Source organism: Gopherus evgoodei, chromosome 2 (genome assembly GCF_007399415.2).
Source record: "Gopherus evgoodei ecotype Sinaloan lineage chromosome 2, rGopEvg1_v1.p, whole genome shotgun sequence".
Classification (NCBI taxonomy): domain Eukaryota; kingdom Metazoa; phylum Chordata; order Testudines; family Testudinidae; genus Gopherus; species Gopherus evgoodei.
In genome coordinates, this window is record NC_044323.1 from 15402791 (window position 1) to 15424848 (window position 22058).

The window sequence follows — 22058 nt, forward strand, 5'->3', positions numbered from 1 at the left end:
AATAGACATGACATGTATGTTTGTACTACCTGTTACATTCATCCAGATACTGAATAGCAGGCTCTGCTAATACAGCCAGAGGTGAAACCACACAAGTAAAGAACACTTTACTAACCTTTAAATTGAATCTTGATTCATTTTTCATTCCTCCTTTTTTGATTCCATCCATCCATCTTCCACATCATTCTCTCCTCTGATCTCCCACCACCTTCTGCACCATTTTTTCAGTACTCTATACACTGTTCTCTTTCTGCACCCTCCTCCCCATCTTTTTCTCATTTCCTCAGCCTCCTACCTCCCTTCTTGTCACATCCATTCCTTTCTGCAGGTTTCCTCCATGTTGCTCGCACTTTTTCCTTCACCTTTCTCAGGTCCTCACATCTTGGGCAGCAAGAATTTAGGCAGTGGTTGGCGTGGGGAGTGTGCAGGGTTAGAGCCAGGATACAAGAGAGCTCCACCATCAAGAGGAAGCAGTTAAATGCAGGTCACTGTCCCTCTCTCCTTAATGGAGAAACTGGGAACAACACCTTAGCTAATCTGTAACCATTGAATATCCTTGGAAGAGATACTAGAATAGAATTAGGTTTACAGGTATGTGCTGTTTGACAAAATGTCTTTTTTGACCTTTAATGTTCTATGTTCCTCCTAATATACAACTGATGTTTGTATGTGCACATCAAAGTTAGTAATGTGAACGAATAAGATAAAAGCTTTTTATTGTAACACACATAGGAAAGTGTTTTCGGGTCTCTTGAACAGAAGTTCTAGTTTTCTGTATACTGATTTTTATGATGATGCAACTTGATTTGCATTGGAGCCTTTGCTGACTCTTCATGGGTCACATTAGTCTGTTCTCACAATGAAAAATATTTGAAGAAGAGTTTCTCGTTTTGTGCAGTAGCTGTGGTTCATCAAGATGTGTGTCCCTATGAGTGCTCCACTTCAGGTGTGCATGCATCTCGAGCCCTTGGTTGGAGATTTTCAGTTAGCAGTGGCCATTTGGCTCATGCATGCGCCCTATGCGTCTTCATCCCAGATACCAAGGCTTTATTAGGGTGCATGGGCAAATGGTCTCCAGTTCATTCTCCATCCAAACATCTCCTAAGGAACAGGCTGAAGCAAAGGGGAAGGAGGGTAGATAGTGGAGAACACATAGGAACACGCATCTCAAAGAACTGCCATCACCACACCCATGAATAACCTCTTCTTCTTGAGTAGAGTCCCTGTGGGTGCTCCACTTCAGGAGACTTCTGAGCAGTATCCCCTGATGGAGAAGGATGCTTCAGAATAGAGTGCAGAACTGAAGATAGTATTGCAGAAACAAATGCCATATTAGATCTGACAGCATGGATCAGGGTGTAATGTTTTGAAAACACATGTATTGAAGCCCATGTACCAGTCCTGCGTATTCCAGATACCGGTACATTCTTCAATAAAGCCATAGATGTTGCCTGTGATCTGACTGAATGTGCTATTACCTTTTTTTAGGAGGAGGGTGATCATATCTGGATGTCTTATTATTTACCACCTCAATAGTCTCTGAGTAGAGATTGAGGACCCCATAAATTTATCTGCCAAGAAAATGAAGAGCCTAGCTGATTTCTTAGAGAGGGCCAAGCAATTTAAATAAAACCCAATGTCTTTCTAACATCCAGGGTACGTAAACAGGATTCCTGCGGAGAATTGTGTGGCTTCAGGAAAAACAATGGTAAATGACTGGATTGATTAAAGTGAAACTCTGATAGGACCATAGGTAAGCAGTTAGGGTGTGGATGTAAAGAGACTTTGTCCTTAAAGGATACTGTAAAGGGTTCAAAGGTCCAATCTCCCTGCCCCTACAGGCTGATGTGGTAAAAGTCTGTCTTCATAGATAAAGACAACTGAGAACAGGTTGCCATTGGCTTAAATAGAGGCCTTGTAAGGTAATTGAGTACCAGGTTGAGGTCCCAGGTTGGGATGGTTTATAATCTGTGGGTAGAGATTCTCCAAACTGTGAATATACCTAGATGATACAGGATGAGCAAGTGTGGAGAATCCTCCTACCAGAGGATGATACTGCAGCCAAATGGACCTTAGCTGAATTAAATGATGACCTTGATTTCTTAAGATCCAACAGATTATCCAGGATGACTAAGTGGCATTTAATCAGGCAGGTAGCAGCAATATCAACAGCAATAGAAGAATCTCTTCCATTTCTGCAGCTAAGTTAGTGTGAGTTGATCTTCCCCCATTCAGTAACACCTGTTGTATTTCCATACAGCAGGAGGACTCTAACCCCATGAATCATCACAAAGCCATTCTCTGAGGTGGAGAACTGTTAGGTTGGGATGAAGCATGTGCTGGAAATGAGGAATGATCAGGAGCCTGAACTGCAGCTGGACACATAAGTGAAGTAAGTAAGGGTACCTGGGTCAGATCAGCTCTATAAGGATAACTCTGTCTCTTTCCTGTCTGATCTTGTTCATCACCCTTAGCATCAATGACATTGGAGGAAATGCATAGAACAGATCCTTCTTCCAAGATAGAAAAAAGGTATCTCCCAGGTAGTGGTGCACCAGACCCCTCTTGAGCAGAGAAGAGGACACTTCCTGTTCCTGGTGGGGGAGAAGAGATTCATCTCTGGCAGTCCTCCTTTTAGGAGTATGCTGTGGAGAACTTGGGTGTCTAGCTACCATTCATAATCCTCTGAGAAGTGTCTGCTGAGGACATCAGCTGTTGTGCACCATTGAAACTTGAATCTGATGAACTATATACACCAATTCCATAATTTAATGGTATCAGCACATAGGAAGGGAGACCTTGCTCCTCCATGCTTCTTGATGCAGAACATGCAGGATACAGTGCCCATCATGTCCCTGAATTTCCCCTGATGGGGAGTCGGAAATGAAGGCAAGTGTTCCTGACAGACCTGAGTTCCAACAGATTGATGTGGAGACTGGCTTCTTGAGTTGTCCATCTGCCCTGAGTTGTGAGGGTATTGAGGTGGGTTTCACATTCCAACAATAATACATTTGTTAAAACAACAAAGAGTCCTTGTGGCACCTTAGAGACTAACAAATTTATTTGGGCATAAGTTTTTGCGCGCTAGAATCCACTTCATCAGATGCATGAAGTGAAAAATACAGGAGCAGATATAAATACATGAAAGGACGGGGGTGCTTTACCAAGTGTGAGGTCAGTCTAACGAGATAAATCAATTAACAGCAGGATACCAAGGGAGGAAAAATCTCTTTTGAAGTGGTAAGAGAGTGGCCCATTACCCACACCTTCTTGTCAACTGTCTGTAACAGTAGGGAGAAATTAGTGTTGGGGAAATTGGGTTTAGGTTTTGTAATGACCAAACACTCAGTCTTTATTCAGGCCTAATCTGATGGTATCTAGTTTGCAAATTAATTCCAGTTCTGCAGCTTCACGTTGGAATCTGTTTTTGAAGGTTTTTTTGTTGAAGAATTGCCACTTGTAGGTCTGTTGTTGAGTGACTAGAGAGATTCAAGTGTTCTCCTATTGGTTTTTGAATGTTATGATTCCTGAAAAAGCAGCAAAGAATCCTGTGACACCTTATAGACTAACAGACGTTTTGGAGCATGAGCTTTCGTGGGTGAATACCCACTTCCTCAGCGAAAGCTCATGCTCCAAAACATCTGTTAGTCTATAAGGTGCCACAGGATTCTTTGCTGGTTTTACAGATCCAGACTAACACGGCTACCCTCTGATACATGATTCCTGAAAGTCACTGATGAGACGCAGTGACAGAAAGGAATGCCTGCACAGTTGTTGAGGTAATCCTTCCACCAGTCTGAGTTCCTCACTTGCAGAGGAACTGTCACCTGTCTGTGCAACGTGTGTCTGATTGGAGAATAGGTCTTTCTGAGACAACCCTGGAAGCAGTGGAGATGTAGCCTTGTGTGATTGGTTACAAAGGTGCAAGCTACCATGGCTTCAGCTCCTGGGACACAATTCCTTACTGTGGTTTGAGAGATCCCCTGAATTGCCCATAGCAGACCTGACAAGGTTACAAATCTTTTTCTAAGGGAAGGTAGGCTGTCACTATCAACAAATCCAAATACATAAACATTATTTTCTGCACAGGAGTTAATGTGGACTCTCTCTTTAAGACATATATATATTCATATTCAGCTGCAGACGCAACTCCTGGAACAGACCAAGGGCCATCTGGGTAGATGATAGAACTGCTTTGTAGGAATAGCCTTTGAGTAGTCAGTTGCTGAGATATTGGAAGACTAGGACTGCTGCTGCTTGGAGGTAAATTGCCAGGAGTTTTGAGAACACCCTTAAGGCTGGGGAAAGGCTGAAGGGAAGCACTCTGTATTAGAAATGATCCTGGCGTATAGGTATTTCCTGTGTGATGGGTGTATTGTTGTATGGAAATAGCCATCTTGTAGGTCCAGGGCCAAAATCTAATCCCCTTTTTCTAGTGAAGAAATTATAACTACCAGAGTCAGCATCCTGAACTTTAGAGAATTTGCACACTTGTTCAGAAGTCTTAGATCAGAGGTGTTCACTCTGTCCTAGTTTGGCACAAGGAAATACTTTGAGTAAAACCCCTTGCCCATCTGAGGACAAGAAACCTACTCTATTGCTCCTAGTCAAAGGAGAGAGTTCACTTGCCTCAGTAGAAGGTCATGAAAAGGGATCCCTGATGAGAGATGGGGAAGAAGTGTGGAAGGGGAGGGAGCATGAATGCTGGAACTATGGATGTTGGCTTGAAGTAGTAATAATCCAAAGCCTTCAGCATCCCCACTATAAAAATTGCTCCAGCACCACTTGGAGGGAGTGATGTAAAATGGATGATATAGCCCTCTGATATGACCTCTGTGAAGCAGATGACTGTAGTAATCTGCTTCCAAGCATATTGGAAATAGGCAAGGTGGTCTCCAACTGCAGGAGGTGGGTTAATGGGCGCAGCTGTAAGTCCAGAGGTGTCGGAGGACTCAAACCTTCAGTCAGTCCATCAAAACTGTTGCTTTGAAGATGGCTGGGTGGCTGTGGAGGGCATTTGAGTGGCCCTCTCTCTAAAATATGTCTCTTTCTACAGGGTTTCAATGGATCTGTGGAACGCAGAAAACTGAGCAGGATGCTATCTCTTGCCAGTTTGTGACCTAATAAACCTTTTATTTGTAGGTGTAGATATACCCAGGGATTGTAAAGTAGCCCATGAGTCCTTTTAGATAATGCAGTGACTCATCCTGTGATTTCCAAGAACAGTTAACAACCATAGTGTTCTGTACTTCTCCGGGAAAGCCCAAGAGAGAGAGCCAGGATGCCCTCTGTATAACCACCACCATGGAGATGGACTTGGCATGCTGTGGACACTGCTCTAAGGATGCTTGAGGAGAAATTCTGGCCACCATTTGGCCCTCTGAGACAGTGGTCTGGAATTGCTCCCCATGTTCTTGTGGCAGATGTTCAATAAAAGCTGTGAATCTGTTATAATTTTACAAATTATATTTGGTCATGACCACCTGATAATTCACAATCCTGAATTGAGGAATTGCTAATGAATAGGTCTTTTGTCCAAAAGAGATCCAGACTTTTCTATCCCTTTTCATATGGGGCAGACTTAGAAGTGCTGCTTACCCTGCTCATTTACCACATCCACTACCAGGGAGCTAGGTGGAGGGTGGGAGAACAAGTAGTGTGAATCCTTAGAGAGGACATAATACTAATCTCCCACACTGTCTTAGTCAGATCTAGGAGCACCTCACTGATGGATAATGCCACCCTGGAGGTGTTGCTGACTACAAGATATCCAACAGTCTGTGCTGTGAACCCTTGACATCCTCAAGAAGAATTTGAAGAGTGTCATCTTGAAATTGCCAAAAGTAATTGGCTATGGATGGTGGTGGAGGCCTCTTTATCTGCCCTGGCTTCCTGCTCCTCAAACATCTCCTCCGCTGGGAATTGGTTGTACAACTCTAGCCTCCTTATGAGATGGTCTGTCAGTGGTATGGCAAATTGTCATCAATAGGCAGTCTGGGGGCTCCAGTATAGCTATCTGGGAGGGTGGCAGGGAGCAGCTCATACAGAAATGGGAGTGTCATGCAGGGTTGGTTTCACCATTCTAGATAATGAATCTGATCTTTCCTATGATTTTCAAATAATGGATTCCTGAAGGGATATATTGAAGACGCGTGAACAGAAATAGAAGAGACCATCTGGAAGTCTCCTTCATCTCATCCAAAGTGGGAGCAGGAAATGATGGAGAGTCTTGTGGTACCAGAGGATAGTAGTATGGAGATCAGGACGTCTGTACTGAGAGAAGCTCAGTACCCATGAGGAGCATGGACTCCAGATACACTAAGGAGTTCTTGATAATAGATGAACTGAACTCCTGTGATACCGAGTAGGGGACCAGTAGTGATGCTGTGGCCATGGTTGCTGAAGCCAGTGGTACTGTCGATGGTGGGTGTACTGAAGTAGACACGGGGTATCTGATGCAGTTGCTTGCTCAGTGCTGGGTACGAATATCTGGGCTGAACTCGACCGTGCCAATCCCAAGTGTCTAGGCTTGCCTTCCTTGCTGGTAGAAGGTACCAAGGCCCTATCAGAGCTGTGTCTTCTTCGTGCTCTGGAACTTCATTGCTCCACTTGTACTGGAGGAGGAGTCCTTCAGCTTAACAGTACTGAGTTGAGAGGTCAAGGCTTAGGCAACTGTAGATCTAACTAGGGACCTGGATTTTTTTCAGACCTGATTCCTTAAGAAGAGAGTCCACACTCCTCCTTTTTGGAAGCATTCCCTGAAGTCTCCAAAGTCTTCCCTTTCTTAGGGGAAGCCTGCACTGAGGTAGAAGGGGCACTAGATCTGTCTGGAGACAGATGTACAGGGGAAGGGGGAAGTGCCTTCTGACCTGACTCAGAAGCTGGCCTAAGGGAGCGTTCCATCATTAGCAGTCTGAATTTAATCTCCCTGGTTTTCCTTTCTTGACAGAACAAGGAGCAATGGTCTCCAGTTGCAGTGGGGGACGTTTAGGTTGGATATTAGGAGGAACTGTTTCACTGGGAGGGTGGTGAAGCATTGGAATGGGTTACCTAGGGAGGTGGTGGAATATCCATCCTTAGAGGTTTTTAAAGCTCAGCTTGACAAAGCCCTGGTTGGGATGATTTAGTTGGGGTTGGTCTTGCTTTGAGCAGGGGGTTGAACTAGATGACCTCATAAGGTCTCTTCCAACCCTAACCTCCTATGATTCTATGGTACCCTGAAGTTGTGGGCCAGGTAGAAGTTGTACTTCTGAGAGATGTGGGACTCTCCCAGGCAAGGGGCACACTTAGAGTGGCTGTTGTTCACAGATATTGCCTCTCCTGCTGAGAGGCTATATCTGTGAGCAACAATGTTTGAAACCTGGAAAGCCAGGAGTGCCCTGCTAGGGAAAATAAATTCTCTCCCCAAGGAGAAAGAGAGAAGTAAAACAATCCTCTCACTACTTATCTAACAACTATACTAACAACGAACTATTAAAATGCTAACCATTATGGAGATATTAGAAAAGCTGAGGCATGCTCAAGGTGGACATGCCATTTCAGTCTCGGGCCAAGGTGGTTGAGAAGGAGCTGACAGCGGTCCACCCACACACCCCTATATAGCCTCGGTATCCAGCATGAGGAGGCCTAGGGCGTTTGCCCAGGCCAAACAGACTGCTAACTGAATCTCTGATCAAGGGCTCAAGAGGTACAGGCACACGTGAAGTGGAGCACTCATAGGGATGCTACCTGAAGAAGAACTGGTATTTCCATGTCTGATTCCAATTCCTTACCAAGAATAGAGAAAAGAACAGAATTGCATGGACTCCTTAAAGTCTTATCAGAATACTATAGCTATGCTCACAGTGGTCTCAATACAGCTTTCACACTTGCTTGAAAGGAATTCATTAAGCTGAAAAATCTGGCTTCAAACCGGTCTTCCTATAATGTCTTCCATAATTTGCTTCAAGGGACACATTTATAGGCACTCTCAGTCTTTTTTTTTTTTTTAATAAGTCTAGTGCAAGATGAAGGGCTAGTTCACTGTTGTAAGACTTCAATTAATAGATGTTGGTTGCCTGCCACAGCCCAAATAATTTTTCAAGCATTTCTGCACAGTATAGCCTTTTCTCTATGGACTTTCCCAAGAATATGCAATAGCATGACAGCTGTAATCTCTGGAATCACAATGATGTGATTACCAGTTTTGTTTCAGCAGCTCCATCTTCAATGGACACAGCAGAAAATATTCCAATATTGTACTTTTTCTAATCTTGATCTTTCTAAGGGCTTGGAAATTCCAGCTACTCCTTTTTATTCATCTTTACTTTTCTGCAAGCTTGGAAGCACATGGATTGTGACAAGAAAAATTCTCTGTCAAACAGCTTTGATACTCTATCACAGGGGTTGCCAGCCTGCGGCTCTGGAGCCACATGCAGCTCTTCAGAAGTTGGCCACCCCTGCTCTATCAGATGGCCAGGACTCATGACACGCTAATATTTTCAAAATGTTTCCTTAGCTTAGGTCTTCTCTAGGTAATTTTATGGTAGAGAACAGTGCCTATGGTAGAGAACAGTGTACCCCCCCTTTTCCCCAGTACTGCTAGTGCAATGTAAGTAGATGATAGATGAGGGAAAAGACAAAGAGAAAAGGGAAGAGGTTTGCGAGTGTGACATTACTAGGAAAGGGTACTGGCCTTTAAGGCACATAAATTCAGTCTGCACCTTTTCTTCCAAAAAGGGAGCTCTTCAGAACCGCAAATTGGAGTTGGGTGCCCAACTTTGTTTTGTGCTTCAAAAATCTCCCTCCAATAATAAATACTAGAAGTTACATATTAGCTGGACAAAACATGTATCTAGTTTTACCACGAGGCTCTGAACATATTTTATGTAGTGCAACACAAACTGAAACAGTCTTGCACCAGGAGAGTTGATGTAGTGATATGCAGAGGATCAAAAAGGGAGCTTCTCTGTCACGTGAATGACTTTCTTTTGAGTTTTTTAATTTTTCTTTCACATTGATAAATACATCCTTGATGCATATCTGACCTCCTTCCCTTTTTAACAGGATGGGGTATGATGTGTGAATATGTTCAAGTTGAATTACCTCATTCCCTAGACTAATAACTTTCAATTCCAGGACCACCACCACAATAAAACTTTCAAGGAATTGTTACTGGCTAAGACCACTTAAAGATGGCCTATGCTATCTTGCATTTTCACCTAGTGGCAGGTCAGAGAACAATCCATCTGGTGTAGGACATCAGGGATGGAGATGTGATGAATGTCAGCACTGTAGCATGCTTGTTTGTTTCTGTAACCCTCACAGAAGATTGATGGTTTTAGTCTTAGCAGTTTTGAAGATATCAGAAAGGATGGGGTTGGTGGTTTCTCTGGTTTAATTAGAAAGCAATCTGAGAATGTCTATGGATCAGTGACCTTTGATTGTATGAGTGTTTCCATGTGTTATAATTCTTCATGTTCTTCAGCAAGGATAATTGGTCTCTCCCATCACTGAGTTTAATAGTTGGGGTGTGGAAATAAAAGGGAGAAGATCCAAACTATAGTACTTTCTAATGGTCTCTGAAACCTCTTTATATTAATGTAATGAGATATACTGACTCTTTAAGACCACAGGGCATCAGAAGACTCCATTCCAGGAACATTAGAACAAATGAAAGCCTAGGAAGTGGCTGAGGCTGGAGCAGGAAGAGAGGAAGTGGACCTGGTGAGTTAGCAATTGGTAGTGGGAAAACCCAGGCAAGTGTCTGTTTAAGGGCTCAAGATCAGGAGTCTTGTAGTGCACAGTGAGGCAGGGATCCCTTCTCTTCTGGTCAACGAGGACAAGCCCTGGGAAGGAGCAGGGCAGTATATATGCTTCCTGCTCCTTCCTAACAGGCAGGAGCAGGTTCATCTCTCTGTGCTGCTTCAAGGAAAGGGGGCTAAGTATGAAATAAGAGCCAGCTGAAGAGAAGCTGGCCAAGGCCTGCAGCTGGCAGGAATTGTGATCCAGCCCCAAGAGGAGGGTTATAAACTCCTGACCCAAGGACAGATTGCTTACAGTTTCACTTAGCCATGAGAAGAAGACTGGGGAACTCCTTATCCCAGGAGGGACTTCTTGTACTCTAATCCAGCCTAGGAGGAGTCCTGTAAGATCATGATTTAAGGACAGAGTCTGCTTATACTCTAATCCAGCTCAGGAGGAATGGTTTGGATTCCTAATCCAAGGAGGGAAAGTGCTTTTATCCCAGTCTGGTACTACGAGGGGGCTATGGACTCCTGATGCAAGGGGAAAAAGGCTGATATAGTTATAATCCAGCAAGGAAGCCTATCTGACTCCAGAGACCTGTGGACTAAAAAGATTGAAGAGAGAAACTGAGGTACGAGCCTGCAGAGCAAACTTAAGCCTTTAGGGGGTGCCCTGGAGGAGACCCTCCTACAACAATTAGCAACATACCATATGATTACAACATCCTGGAAACCAGACAAGCTACCTATACAAGTGGATTAGATCTAGCATGTGAAAAATTAATTTATCCATACATTTAACTTTTATCACTGAAATAAATTCTTGGACTATCTGCCCAAGCGGATGCCATTCTATGAAGGTGCTGAGCAAAAAACTGGTACCCTAGAAAGCTTGGAAGTACTGTGAAATAACTTGAAAAGTTTTATACAACATAATTTGAAATGGGTTATCTACTTAGTCAAAATTAGGCTAGTGGCAACAATCACCTTACCCTGGTGAGATTCAGGGCTTATCTTCACTACTGGGGAGATGAATGCAGTTGCAATCAATGCAGAAAGTGTAGATTTAGCAGGACTAGTGAAGACCCACTAAATCGATGGGAGAGCGCTCTCCCATCTACTCCAGGTCCCCGAGAAGAGTAAGGTAAGTTGATGGGAGAGCGTCTCCCATCAACACAGTACAGTGAAGACATCGGGGTAAGTCGACCTAAGCTACATTGACCCCAGCTATGTGAATAATGTAGCTGACTACCCTAACTTAGGTCAACTTACCCCGGTAGTGTAGATAAGGCCACGGTTAACAGACTGTACTTGAGTCTGTTACAGGGTGACAGTGGGACTTTGAGAGAGCAGTGCTAGTGCACCTGTGCTGCATCAGCTGATCCAGATTGGGCTTTAAAGAGGGTGCCGGAGGAGGGGGGGTGGGAAGAAGAGACCTAGTGAATCAGAGGTCTTGTCTACATCACTAGGGTAAGTGGACCTAAGTTACACTACTCCAGCTACGTGAATAATGTAACTGGAATCAACATAGCTTGGTCAACTTACCCCGGTGTCTTCATTGGGCTGTGTCACCAGGAGACACTCTCCCACTGATTTACCTTACTCTTCTTGGGGAGCTAGAATACCGGGAGTGACTGGAGAGTGCTCTGCCATTGATTTAGTGGGTCTAATTAAGACCCACTAAATTGACACCTGCTGCATCATTGATCTCTCTGGTAGCGAAGACAAACTCGGAGCTAGAAAGTGACAGAAGCAGCAGGACAGTGACCTGAGAGGGGAAGCTGGGGGGTGGGGTGGGGAAATCCCCTGGGGATTGTTGCCCAGGATGAGCCAAGAAACTATTTGTTTATGTTTGAACAATAAAACTGCCTTAGAGACTGTGGGTGTGGCAGTGTCTTTGGGAGCTGGAGAAGCCTTCCCTTGTTGCATGTGGTGGAGAACACAGGCAGGTTATTGACCTCTGGAATCAATGAAGGGGAAACTGAAGCCTCCAAACGTTGATTACCCCTACCTCATTTTGGTGACCAAGAAAGATGGGAAAGGTGATGCACCACCACCACCAGATGTAGCACAAGCCAACAGCTACTTTACAGTGACAGCAGGAACAGACCCACGTTATGCTACTGCTATTGCAGAGTTTGCAGAAGCAACAGGAGGCACAATTTGCCATGCAACAATGGTGACTGGAGGCCCACCTCCAATAACAGGAGTGGCTGTAGAAGCAGTTGGGCTAAGGGTCTCTGTGAAGCTCAGCTGGTCCTAGAGAGGATAACTCTGGTGAAGCTGGGTCCTGAGGATCACTGGAGGCCTTCCTCCATACCTCTGAGTGATTGGCCAGTGCAGTAGGCTGGGAAGAATCAACTTGGGAGGCCCACATAGCACTGTTTCTGATGGGTGAAGCACAGGGAGACCAGCAGGTGGTGAGCAATGAGCAGGCGAGCTCCTGTCCTGTGGTGAAAGCTGCTGTCTTAGGTAGATTTGGACTGATGCTTAATCTATACAAGTAGCAGTTTCAGGTTGAACCATTCCTGCCAGGGGCATGACCATGCATCATGGTTCAAAGATTATGGGACTTTGCTGCCTGGTGGTTGTGTAGAGATTGATTCAATAGAGGAAAACCATGGACAAAGTGGTTCTGGAGTGGTTCCTGTAGGAGCCCAGAGTGGGGCAAGGCGATTTCAGCCTTGGTAGTTGAATGGGCAGAAGCCGCCTGAATGGCATGGCAGACTAGGAAGGGCCCCTTTGGGATGGGGTCCCAATTTGTCCCCAGTACCATGGGGTATGGCCTAGGGGGATGAGGCTCTCCCTGCCTGGAGGCTCCACCTTCAGGCATTCCTTGGGCCCTTCCCTGCCCCCCCATCCTCAGGCCCTTTCCCCTGGGGTTCTATAACAAGGCCTTCGGTCCCTCACCCTCTCCTGCTCTCCCCTCTGGCTCTGTTGTCTAGAGTCTCTCTCTCTCTCCTGTCCTCTGGTGACCTGGGTCTTCCCTCTCCCTGGGGCTGCTGGGCATAGGGGTCTCCCTTCTTGCTAGGTGTCCCCCCACAGCCTCCTTTCCCCTTTGGGATGGGGTCCCAATCTGTCCCCAGTACAATGTGGTATGGCAATCCTCTACCACACCCACCTGTTGCCAGGCAAAATGGCCCCCAACCTCCAGGTGCTCCTGGGCCACAGGTCAGGGCCTCCACTCCCCATGGATGTACTCAAGCATCATTCTTGCCCCGGAGATAAACTATTGGGGCTTCACCAGCCCTCTCTGAATGAGGGAGTGGGCCAACGCCATGTCCATTAAGTCCTTCTGGGGCATCCTCCACACTCACATGGGGATGGTGGCCAGTCCTTGCCCCTGCTTCCTCCCTCCACCATTCATCCAACCACAAAACTCTGCTAGCCCACACTCCATTTCTGGGCAACCTCTGCATTTGTGTCCCGGCCGCCCGCAGCACCAGCACACCAACTGTCCTGGATGACTAGAGGCTCTCTTGTTCTCCACCTTTCTTTTCTCCAGGCTTCTCCTGGGGGAGGGGAGTGTGAAGGGGGTTCCTCAGGATTTCTTCCCCCAGTCCAGATCCCAGCCTGTCTGACCCTCCTTTTGAGGAACATCTGACTCTGTATATTCCTCAGTGAATTTGACAGTGGCCTCTACTGTATTCCGCTGTTGCTGCTGTACCCAGACTTGCATATTTCCAGGAGGCCCTGCACAAATTGTTCCAGGATCACCCTGTCCATTAGGGTTACCATACATCCAGATTATCCTGGACATGTCTGGATTTTTGGGTTTTAAATAGCCATCCTGGAGGACTTGGTAAAAATCTAAAAAGGTCCTGGATTTTCCTCTTAATGCAGAGCACAGCGCAGCTGACAGAGCAGCCGGGCTGGATTGAACTGCTCACATCAGGGCCTCCAGCAGCCAGAGCCCTTCCCCTGCTCCCCATTCCCCTGCAGCCTCAGCATGCCACTCCGTCAGCGCTCTGGGGGGCGGGGCTGTGCACCGCACAGGGGAGCGTGGCAGCATGTGTGGCTGAGTGGAGCCAGACACTCTGGTCTGAGCAGCACGGTAAGGGGGCTGAGGGATTGGAGAAGGGGCAGGGGATCCCGGGGGGCAGTCGGGGAGCAGCGGGGGTTGGATGGGTCAGGGGTTCTGGGGGGCCTGTCGGGGCAGGGGTGTGAAGAGGAGTCAGGGGACAGGGAGCAGGGGGGTTGGATAGGTCAAGGTTCTGGGGGGTACACTGTCAGGGGGCGGATGGTGTGCAGAGGGGGTGGGGCAGTCAGGGGACAGGTAGGGGATGGGATCCTAGGGGGGCAGTCAGGCTGGGGGGGGGGGTCTTGGGAGGAGGTAGTCAGGGACAAGAAGAAGGGAGGCTTAGATAGGGGGTGGGGTGGTTAGGGGCAGGGGTCCTGGAGGGAGCAATCAAGGGACAAGGAGCAGGGAGGATGGGTTGGGGGTTCTGTTGGGGGCAGGAAGTGGGAGGGAGTGGATGGGGGCAGGGCTAGCCCCAAGGGAGTGTCCTCTTTTTGAAAGTTCAAATATGGTAACCCTGCTATCCATAATCTCTCCCACCATCTGGGTGTCTGGCCTCAATTACTGAGTGGCCCTGTCCGTAAGCATCTGAGCAAAAGCTTGGAGCTGCAAACCCGGGCCGCCCGAAACTTCTGTCTGTACTTTTCCACGGACAGTCCCATCCAGTCTAGGATGGCTGCCTTCACTGCATCATAATCTTTGGCCTGTTTATCACTTAAGGCCGTATAAGCAGCCTGTGCCTCACTGGCCAGATAGGGGCCACTCCAGAGCCCATAGCCACCGTCTCAAATGTACACAAAAAGGCATTGGGGTCATTTGCAGGGTCCATTTTACAGAGTCCCAATCCTGGCACGCAGCTGCTATCACTTTTCAGGAGCCTCACCCATCAGTGCAGGAGCTGCTGCTGTGTACTGGCCTGCTCCCTGATGAAGTCCTGGAGGGTCTTCTGTTGTTTGGTGTGTCAGGCAAATAAGGCCTGCCTCTCCACCTGGTGGGACTGCTGGAAGGCCTGTAGGGTTTTCTGCAGCTTCTCTTGTTTAGTTAGCCACTGCACGGTTCCCTCCATCCTCTAGTAGCCATGCCCTGGCAGTGGCTTTGAATCCCAGACAGGTCGAACACTGTTCCCCTCCAGTTCAGCCCTTCTTCCCCTCTTCTCAGAGACACTTCAGGCTGGTGCAACAGTCATGCTTTTTATTTGTGATCCAGTCCCCACCACCAGTTTTTAACTATATAGAGACTTTTTACAACAGCTTGGCCAGCAACAGATTAGGAGACTCCCAACTCCTTCTGAGTCTGACCATCCCCTCTTAGTCTCCACCTGCCCCCTTCCCCTTACTCTCACTTCCTCCCAGCCTTATAGCTCCTGCTAACAGGCTGGCAGATGTGGTCAGTTACCATGCAAGTATCAGGCTATCTACCCAACCCCTGATTGGGGCTGGAGTGGCAGGAGCTGATTAAGGCCTCTCTAGCAGCACCCTGCCACAGGGTCCAGTCTGAATAGCACTGGGCCTCAACTGTACATGGTATCAGTCAGACTGGGAGGATGGTCAGTAAGTCTCATGGACTCCGGTTACAGGGGGACCCCTGTCTGGGAAAATAAGGTGTTGGCAATGAGGATGGATCAGCACCTCCCCATTTGCAGGGTCTCATGTATACATGGCAAGACATGCATCTACCCCACAGCAGAGCTGAGCGGGTGTCTAGGGCAGGAGAGGTTGGCTAAGTGTCAGGGTAGTCAAGAACCTTCCATGGCCAATTATCCTGGGGAGAGATTGGGTTTTCTGGCCCAGATGCAGGGAAAAATAGAACAACAACCTAAGATGGGGACAGAGGCGGCTCCAGGCACCAGCACACAAGCGTGTGCCTGGGGTGGCAAGCCACAGGGGGTTGCCTGGCAGTCACCATGAGGGTGGCAGTCAAGCTACTTTCGGCGGCATGCCTGCGGGAGGTCCGCCGGTCCTGAGGCTTCAGCCGCAATTTGGCAGTGGGTACAGCGAAGGTGTGGGACCAGCAGACCTCCCGCAGGCATGCCGCCGAAAGCCACCTGACTGCTATGCTTGGGGCGGCAAAATACATAGAGCTGCCTCTGGATGGGGAAGATGAATGGTTGATTGTAAAAGGAGTGGAGGGAGCTGGAAGCTTGAGTAGAGGTGGCTGAGAGGAAGCCCTCAATCATCTTCAAAGCTGTCAGGATTAGCTAAAAATGTATCAATGAGAACTAGAAGATTTAACCTTCTCTTGGCAGAAGATTATCGATTCAGTTGATAGACTGGAACAAGAACTATCACTCTAGGGTAGAGGCAGAGTGGGAAACAGCAGCATTCCAATGCTGGAGCAGGAATTGGTCCCTGTTCCAGATAAAAAAGGGGACAAGGGAGCAGAAACTGATGGCAAAGACTGATCAGTTTATAGTGGGGACTCAGGCAGAACCTTGAGCTGATTAGTGTATAGTGGGGACCCAGGCAGGGCCTAGACTGGCCAGGATGCTGTGGAGACCCAGGCAGACACTCAAGCTGAGCAATATACAGTAGGGACCCAGACAATTCCTTAACAGCAAGCTGGGGCCCAGGTAAGAAATCAAGGGCAAAAACAGTGCTCTGGGGGTCCTGTCATGAAGACTGCCAAACAACTGATGGCTGCAGAACACTAGCTATAGATGATCTGACAACAAAAAGATCAGCTGACTGTGGAACATTGGGCCACTCAGAAAAGAGTGTTTATCTGATCCCGCAGGTCAGTGAGCTTGAGGGACAGCTATAGACTCTGTATGAAGCAATCTTGATGCCCTAGAGAAGCAGATGAGGCATTAAAGACAGTACCCTAAAGGAGGTGGTACAGATGATAAGGCTTGCCCTGAGGGTGGGCAAGGCCTTAAGTGAGGAGGAATGTCACAGGATGACACTGGCCCTTTGAGAGAGAGAAGGAGAGCAGGGCCAGTGCACCCGTGCTGCATCAGCTGACCCATATTAGGCTTTAAAAGAGGGGGAGTCTGGGGGAGAGAGAGATGGGGGGAGGCTCCATGAACCACAGGTAGGAAGTAGCAGGACTGCCAGAGTCCCCTGGGAGGGAAAGCTGTGAGGACCTGAAAGGTAAAAGGTAAAAATCCCCAAGGGGTTGTAGCCCTGGGTGAGCTGAGAAACCATGTTTGTTTGTTTTTTGTTTGTGTGGACAAAAGAACAGCCTAAGAGAGGCTGTGGCAGCATGTCTTTGGGAGCTGGGGGAGAAGCACTACCTTGTTACAGTTCCTTCTACTGTATTAGTAGAAGCGTTTCCCTCCTCTGCTGGCTGTGATTGTTCCATTCTGTTTGGCACTGGTGAGGCCACACCTGGAGTATTGTGTCCAGTTTTGGTCCCTCCCACTGCAGAAGGGATGTGGACAAATTGGAGACAGTCCAGTGGAGAGCAATGAGAATGATTAGGGGCCTGGGGCACATGACTTCTGAGGAGAGGCTGAGGGAACTGGGATTATTTAGTCTGCAGAAGGAAGAGTGAGGGGGGATTTGGTAGCAGCCTTCAACTACCTGAAGGGGGGTATCAAAGATGATGGAGCTAAGGTGTTTTCAGTGGTGGCAGATGCCAGAACAAGAAGCAATGATCTCAAGTTGCAATGGAGGAGGTCTAGGTTGGATATTAGGAAACACTATTTCACTAGGAGGGTGGTGAAGCACTGGAATGGGTTACCTAGGGAGGTGGTGGAATCTCCATCCTTAGAGATTTTTAAGGCCCAGCTTGACAAAGCCCTGGCTGGGATGATTTAGTTGGTGTTGGCCTTGCTTTGAGCAGGGGGTTGGACTAGATGACCTCCTGAGGTCTCTTCCAACCCTAGTCTTCTGTGTGGTGAAGGAATGAATTGATCTCCTGTCTATGGGCTTGAACTTGGATCATTCCAATTGAGGGGAGGTTTTCTCTTGACTGGAATGGAAGCAGGATCAAGCTCTGTAGGTATTTCTAGTACACTTAGCACCATGGTAATGAAATGCCTACCCCTTGCCTTCATGTCCTTGATGGTATAAGTAAGTGACTACATTTCTGGTGAGTGGGCGAGGAAAATGAAACCTGCAAGAAAAGAATTCAATGTAAATACGCTCATGCATGCAGAACAGTTGGCCCATTAGAACTGGATTGGACAATTGAGATACAGGTATATAACGAATATGTTGTTTGTGACAGATTTATCTGGAAAGCCAAAGTAACCACACTTTTTACTTTCAAAACAACAAGAACTTTTCTCTTAATAAGGAATTTATAATGTGGTCATATGGTTTTTGGGGCTACTTATAACTAAATTATAAGGTCGTTTATTTCACTTAGTGTCACTTTACATTTTGCTAGCTGGAAGATTCATGAACCATTTTATAAGACAAGACTGAGTCCATCTGGGAATCTTCAAACTACATATGAAAAACTGTATTTTGTGTTCACCATCACTCTTAGCTCATTCCAGCTATCATCAATGTTCTTGCCAGGTGGAGGTTGTACCAGAAGTGTTGCCTGTTTGTTTTTCATGTTTGTGGTGACCAGAGTTAAGATGTTTGGTGCAGAGTCAGCTCTGATGGCTGTTTTGATGGCAAAACAGGAAATTATCTATGTGGGGTGCAAAATATTCCATAACTGCCTGTACAGGTGCTTATAGTACAAGAATGGTGAATGTTGTCTGCTTTGCCTAGCACAGTAGAATGCCTGAACTAGCCTACTAGTCTTGAGTGTATATTCTAGGCAATTTGCCTTTAGGGTTTTTTCTAGGTAAGACACTTTAAATACTGCCCAAGATCCATGGGACATCCTCCCTGAACTGATCTATAAGGCCATTACCCTCTCCTATTTCCAATCTTTCCTCAAAGCTCACCTGTGCCACCGAATATTTAAAAAAAATAAACAAATTAAGGGCTAGTTGGGCATCATTGGCATTTAATGTATCTATTTAAATAATACAGAAATTAACTTGCAATGGTAGATAGGTTTATAACATTGTATATATTCAACTGTATCTGTCATCTCTGTTTTCATATGTCACTCATCTTCTTAGGCCTAGAATTTGCAAAGAGCTACACATATGCTTAATTTTACATACACGAGTAGCTCCATTGTATGGGTAATCTCATTGACTTCAAAGTTAAGCATGTGTGTTACTGGCTACAGGACCTAGGCATTAGATTGTAAACTATTTGGATCAGGAAATACATAAACTATATTCAAGAATTAACAGAATGGGTCCCTGATCAGTGTCTCCAGGTGCTATGGTAACATGAATTTTATATAAGAAAAAACAATTTCCTGCCATTCCTTCTAACCTGTTTTCATCACCTCTTCTTTTTCATAGCCTGCTGACCAATTCTGGATAGAATCTTTTTTTTTTCTTTGCTGGACCACAACCATTCAATGGTGTGAGTAGCAGGAAGTATTGAAAGAGAGATACTGTTAGCACTGTTTCCACATACCTCAAAGACTGATCTTTATGCAGCTGAGACTCCAAGGGATATCCTTTTAAAATAAAGGCCAGCTTATTACCCATCTTCTCCAGCTCCCGGGGAACTAAATACTCTGAAGTAGAGAGAAATTGTTGCACAATGCTTCTTTATAGCTCTCAGTGTGCCTTCTTTGCTGGCTCCAGCTGCCCCTAAACTCTGTTTTTCCTTGTCTTTTCTCCAATATTTTTTCCAGTTGACTTAGTTATTACAGTACATGGACCAGACTGAGGAAAATACATTGAAGATTGGAGTTGGCAAAGCAGTAAGTGCTATGAGAGGGAAGTACTCTTGCCATGCAATGACATCATCTGGGAGTTAATTGGTTGCATTCCTGCTGGTGGGAGGTGCTGGCTGGAGTCCTTACACTTACTTCCGTGATACAGAACAGAGACAGTGCCTGTCTCTTGCCAGCCTGCTTCATTGGCAGTATTCTGGCAAAGTCTAAGATGCTTACAAAAACAGTACAGTACTTTATTTAGCCTGTAGTGAGAAAAAGTCCTTTCACAGCTCCAGTTTAGGCGCTGAACACTAACAAGCAGATTAAATAAAACATTACAAATTAATGTTGTGTTTTACTTTATTTTTTTCATTCTAGATTAACTCGCAAATCAGGGGGCTGAATTGTGCCTTTTATCTCTGGGGAAGTGGGTTCAAATAACTAGACCATAAAGGATATTCCATTGAATGGTTTAGTTTTAGTGGACTGAAAACCTGTTCCCTTTGTGGAACCGCTATACATCACGGCATTAATAGCAGTCTCTGCTTAGAGAGATCAAGAACTGCCTCGTAATAATCTCCTGCCATCCAGTCTCACCCTCTCGCACCAGAAAGATCTTGGGAAGATCGACAGGATTTGCAGAGTGACTAGAAGGTTATCACATTCATTCTCATGCAGACCAGGGAGGGTGGGTGGGACTGAAGCTTGAGCTGGTGACAAGGAAGGGATTATTGAATAAGAGAAGGGAGTTTGGTAAAGGGAGAATTAAATTGATGGAGGAAAAGTTTAGAAGGGAGAGAGAGGAAAGGTAAAAGGTAGGGAGGCTGAGGATGGACAGCTGAATGGATGCAACTATAGGAGAGTGGTGGAATGCAAGCAGACCAAAAATTAATGGCAATACAGCATATGTGAGTAGTGATGTCTAAATTTCAGAGCTAAGTGCCATTGTGATAACGGGGCCTACAAATTTACTCCAACTGTGAGTTTAACTGTAAAAAGTGAGTGTAAATTCATAAGATGTCACCATAACCCAGGGGTTGGCAACCTTTCAGAAGTGGTATGCCGAGTCTTCATTTATTCACTCTGATTTAAGATTTCGCATGCCAGTAATACATTTTAATGTTTTTAGAAGGTCTCTTTCTATAGGTCTATAATATATAACTCAACTATTGTATGTAAAGTAAATAAGGTTTATAAAAATGTTGAAGAAGTTTCATTTAAAATTAAATTAAAATGCAGAGCCCCCCCAGACTGGTGGCCAGGACCCGGGCAGTCTGAGTGCCACTGAAATCAGCTCGAGTGCTGCCTTTGGCACACGTGCCATAGGTTGCCTACCCCTTCCATAACCTATAGTAAGAAGCATTGAGGGGAATAGGCAGAAGAAAATCAGAGAAACTGGATTGGTCTGAACCACAAAGCCAAGGTGATGCAATAGGACTGTTGAAATTATGCTTGTTAAAAATAGATGATGTGGAGTTGGAAGCTAATGAATCAAAATTGTTGTGTTGGATATTAGGTCTAATTGGTGAACAAAGTAATGACGGGATGGACCTTTAAAGAAAGACTTGTGGGGGAGGAGAGAGAAGAACAGATGGAGGCTACTGAAGAAAGCTTCACCATCATGGCTGCCACCTCCATGGTCTCCTGGGACCTCAGACAACCTTTGACCTAATCCTGAGAGATGTCCTCACCAGACTGAGCCAGCGCGAGGGACCCAGATAAAATTGCCACCCCTACTGGCTCCAGCTGAATCCCACGCACCATCTGGAATGAAATAGGATCAGACTTTATCAGCAGCAACAGCTCCAGCCCATCTTAACTAACTTTCTCTTCCCCAAATGGGCACTTATTGCCATCTTTAATACCGTGTTTGACAGTCTGAGAGGGGATTTCTTCCTTTTAGAACTCTCTCCATGGAAAGGAAACAAGGGATATTGTTTAAAGGAAAGCCTTATGTAATAATTTACCTTTCAAATGCTTTATCTTTTTTTTTCTTCTTTGTATCTTTAATAATAAAGTTTTTAAAGGATTTTGAATGGGGTGGTTGCCATGGTATTAAACAGGTGGTGGTCTCTCTATACCAAACCTGAACTTGTTTAACATTGTTTAATGATGGATAGTGTTAAACAAGGGTTTATGTTCATGGCTTTGGAATGGAGCCTGGAGCTGGAGTTCAGAGCAGCTCCGGAGCAATGGAGCTGCAGGTTTTTGCCTGGAGCTGGAGCTGGAGCACAGCTCCAAAGCCCTGTTTGTGTGAACACCTTTGGCCCATATAGTCCATCTAAATTAATACAACCATTCATATGATGATAGGAGGCTGTGAAAGCTCCTCCTACTGGGTGCTATTCCCCATATGGAAGGCGAGTCTGCTGAGTTCAGTGCCCTGGTGATTCTCTTGGTCTGGTGATATTGGTTGGTGTAAGAAGGCTTGGTTCACTTTGTGCGCTCTCAGCTGGCGCTGGTTGCTTTGGGGAAGGAGTCCCGGGGGCATGGGGCTTTCCAAAGTTTGCCCCTACCTCCACAAGCTACCTCACAGAGGACTCCCAACTCCTCACAGTGTGAAACACTCAATTCTGTTGCTGAGTGGAGACTATCAGGTTTCCATAGGGTGTCCAGCCCACCACACAGGT

General features: G+C 46.1%; 1 long non-coding RNA gene across 1 annotated transcript; it reads left to right on the forward strand.

The window, feature by feature from the left end:
* The first annotated feature begins 1687 nt into the window (after positions 1 to 1687).
* On the forward strand, positions 1688 to 21467 carry LOC115645427. Its single transcript, XR_003998737.1, has 4 exons — positions 1688 to 1753; positions 2261 to 2392; positions 19405 to 19473; positions 20945 to 21467. It is a non-coding gene; the product is annotated as an uncharacterized LOC115645427 (long non-coding RNA).
* Positions 21468 to 22058: the final 591 nt, after the last annotated feature.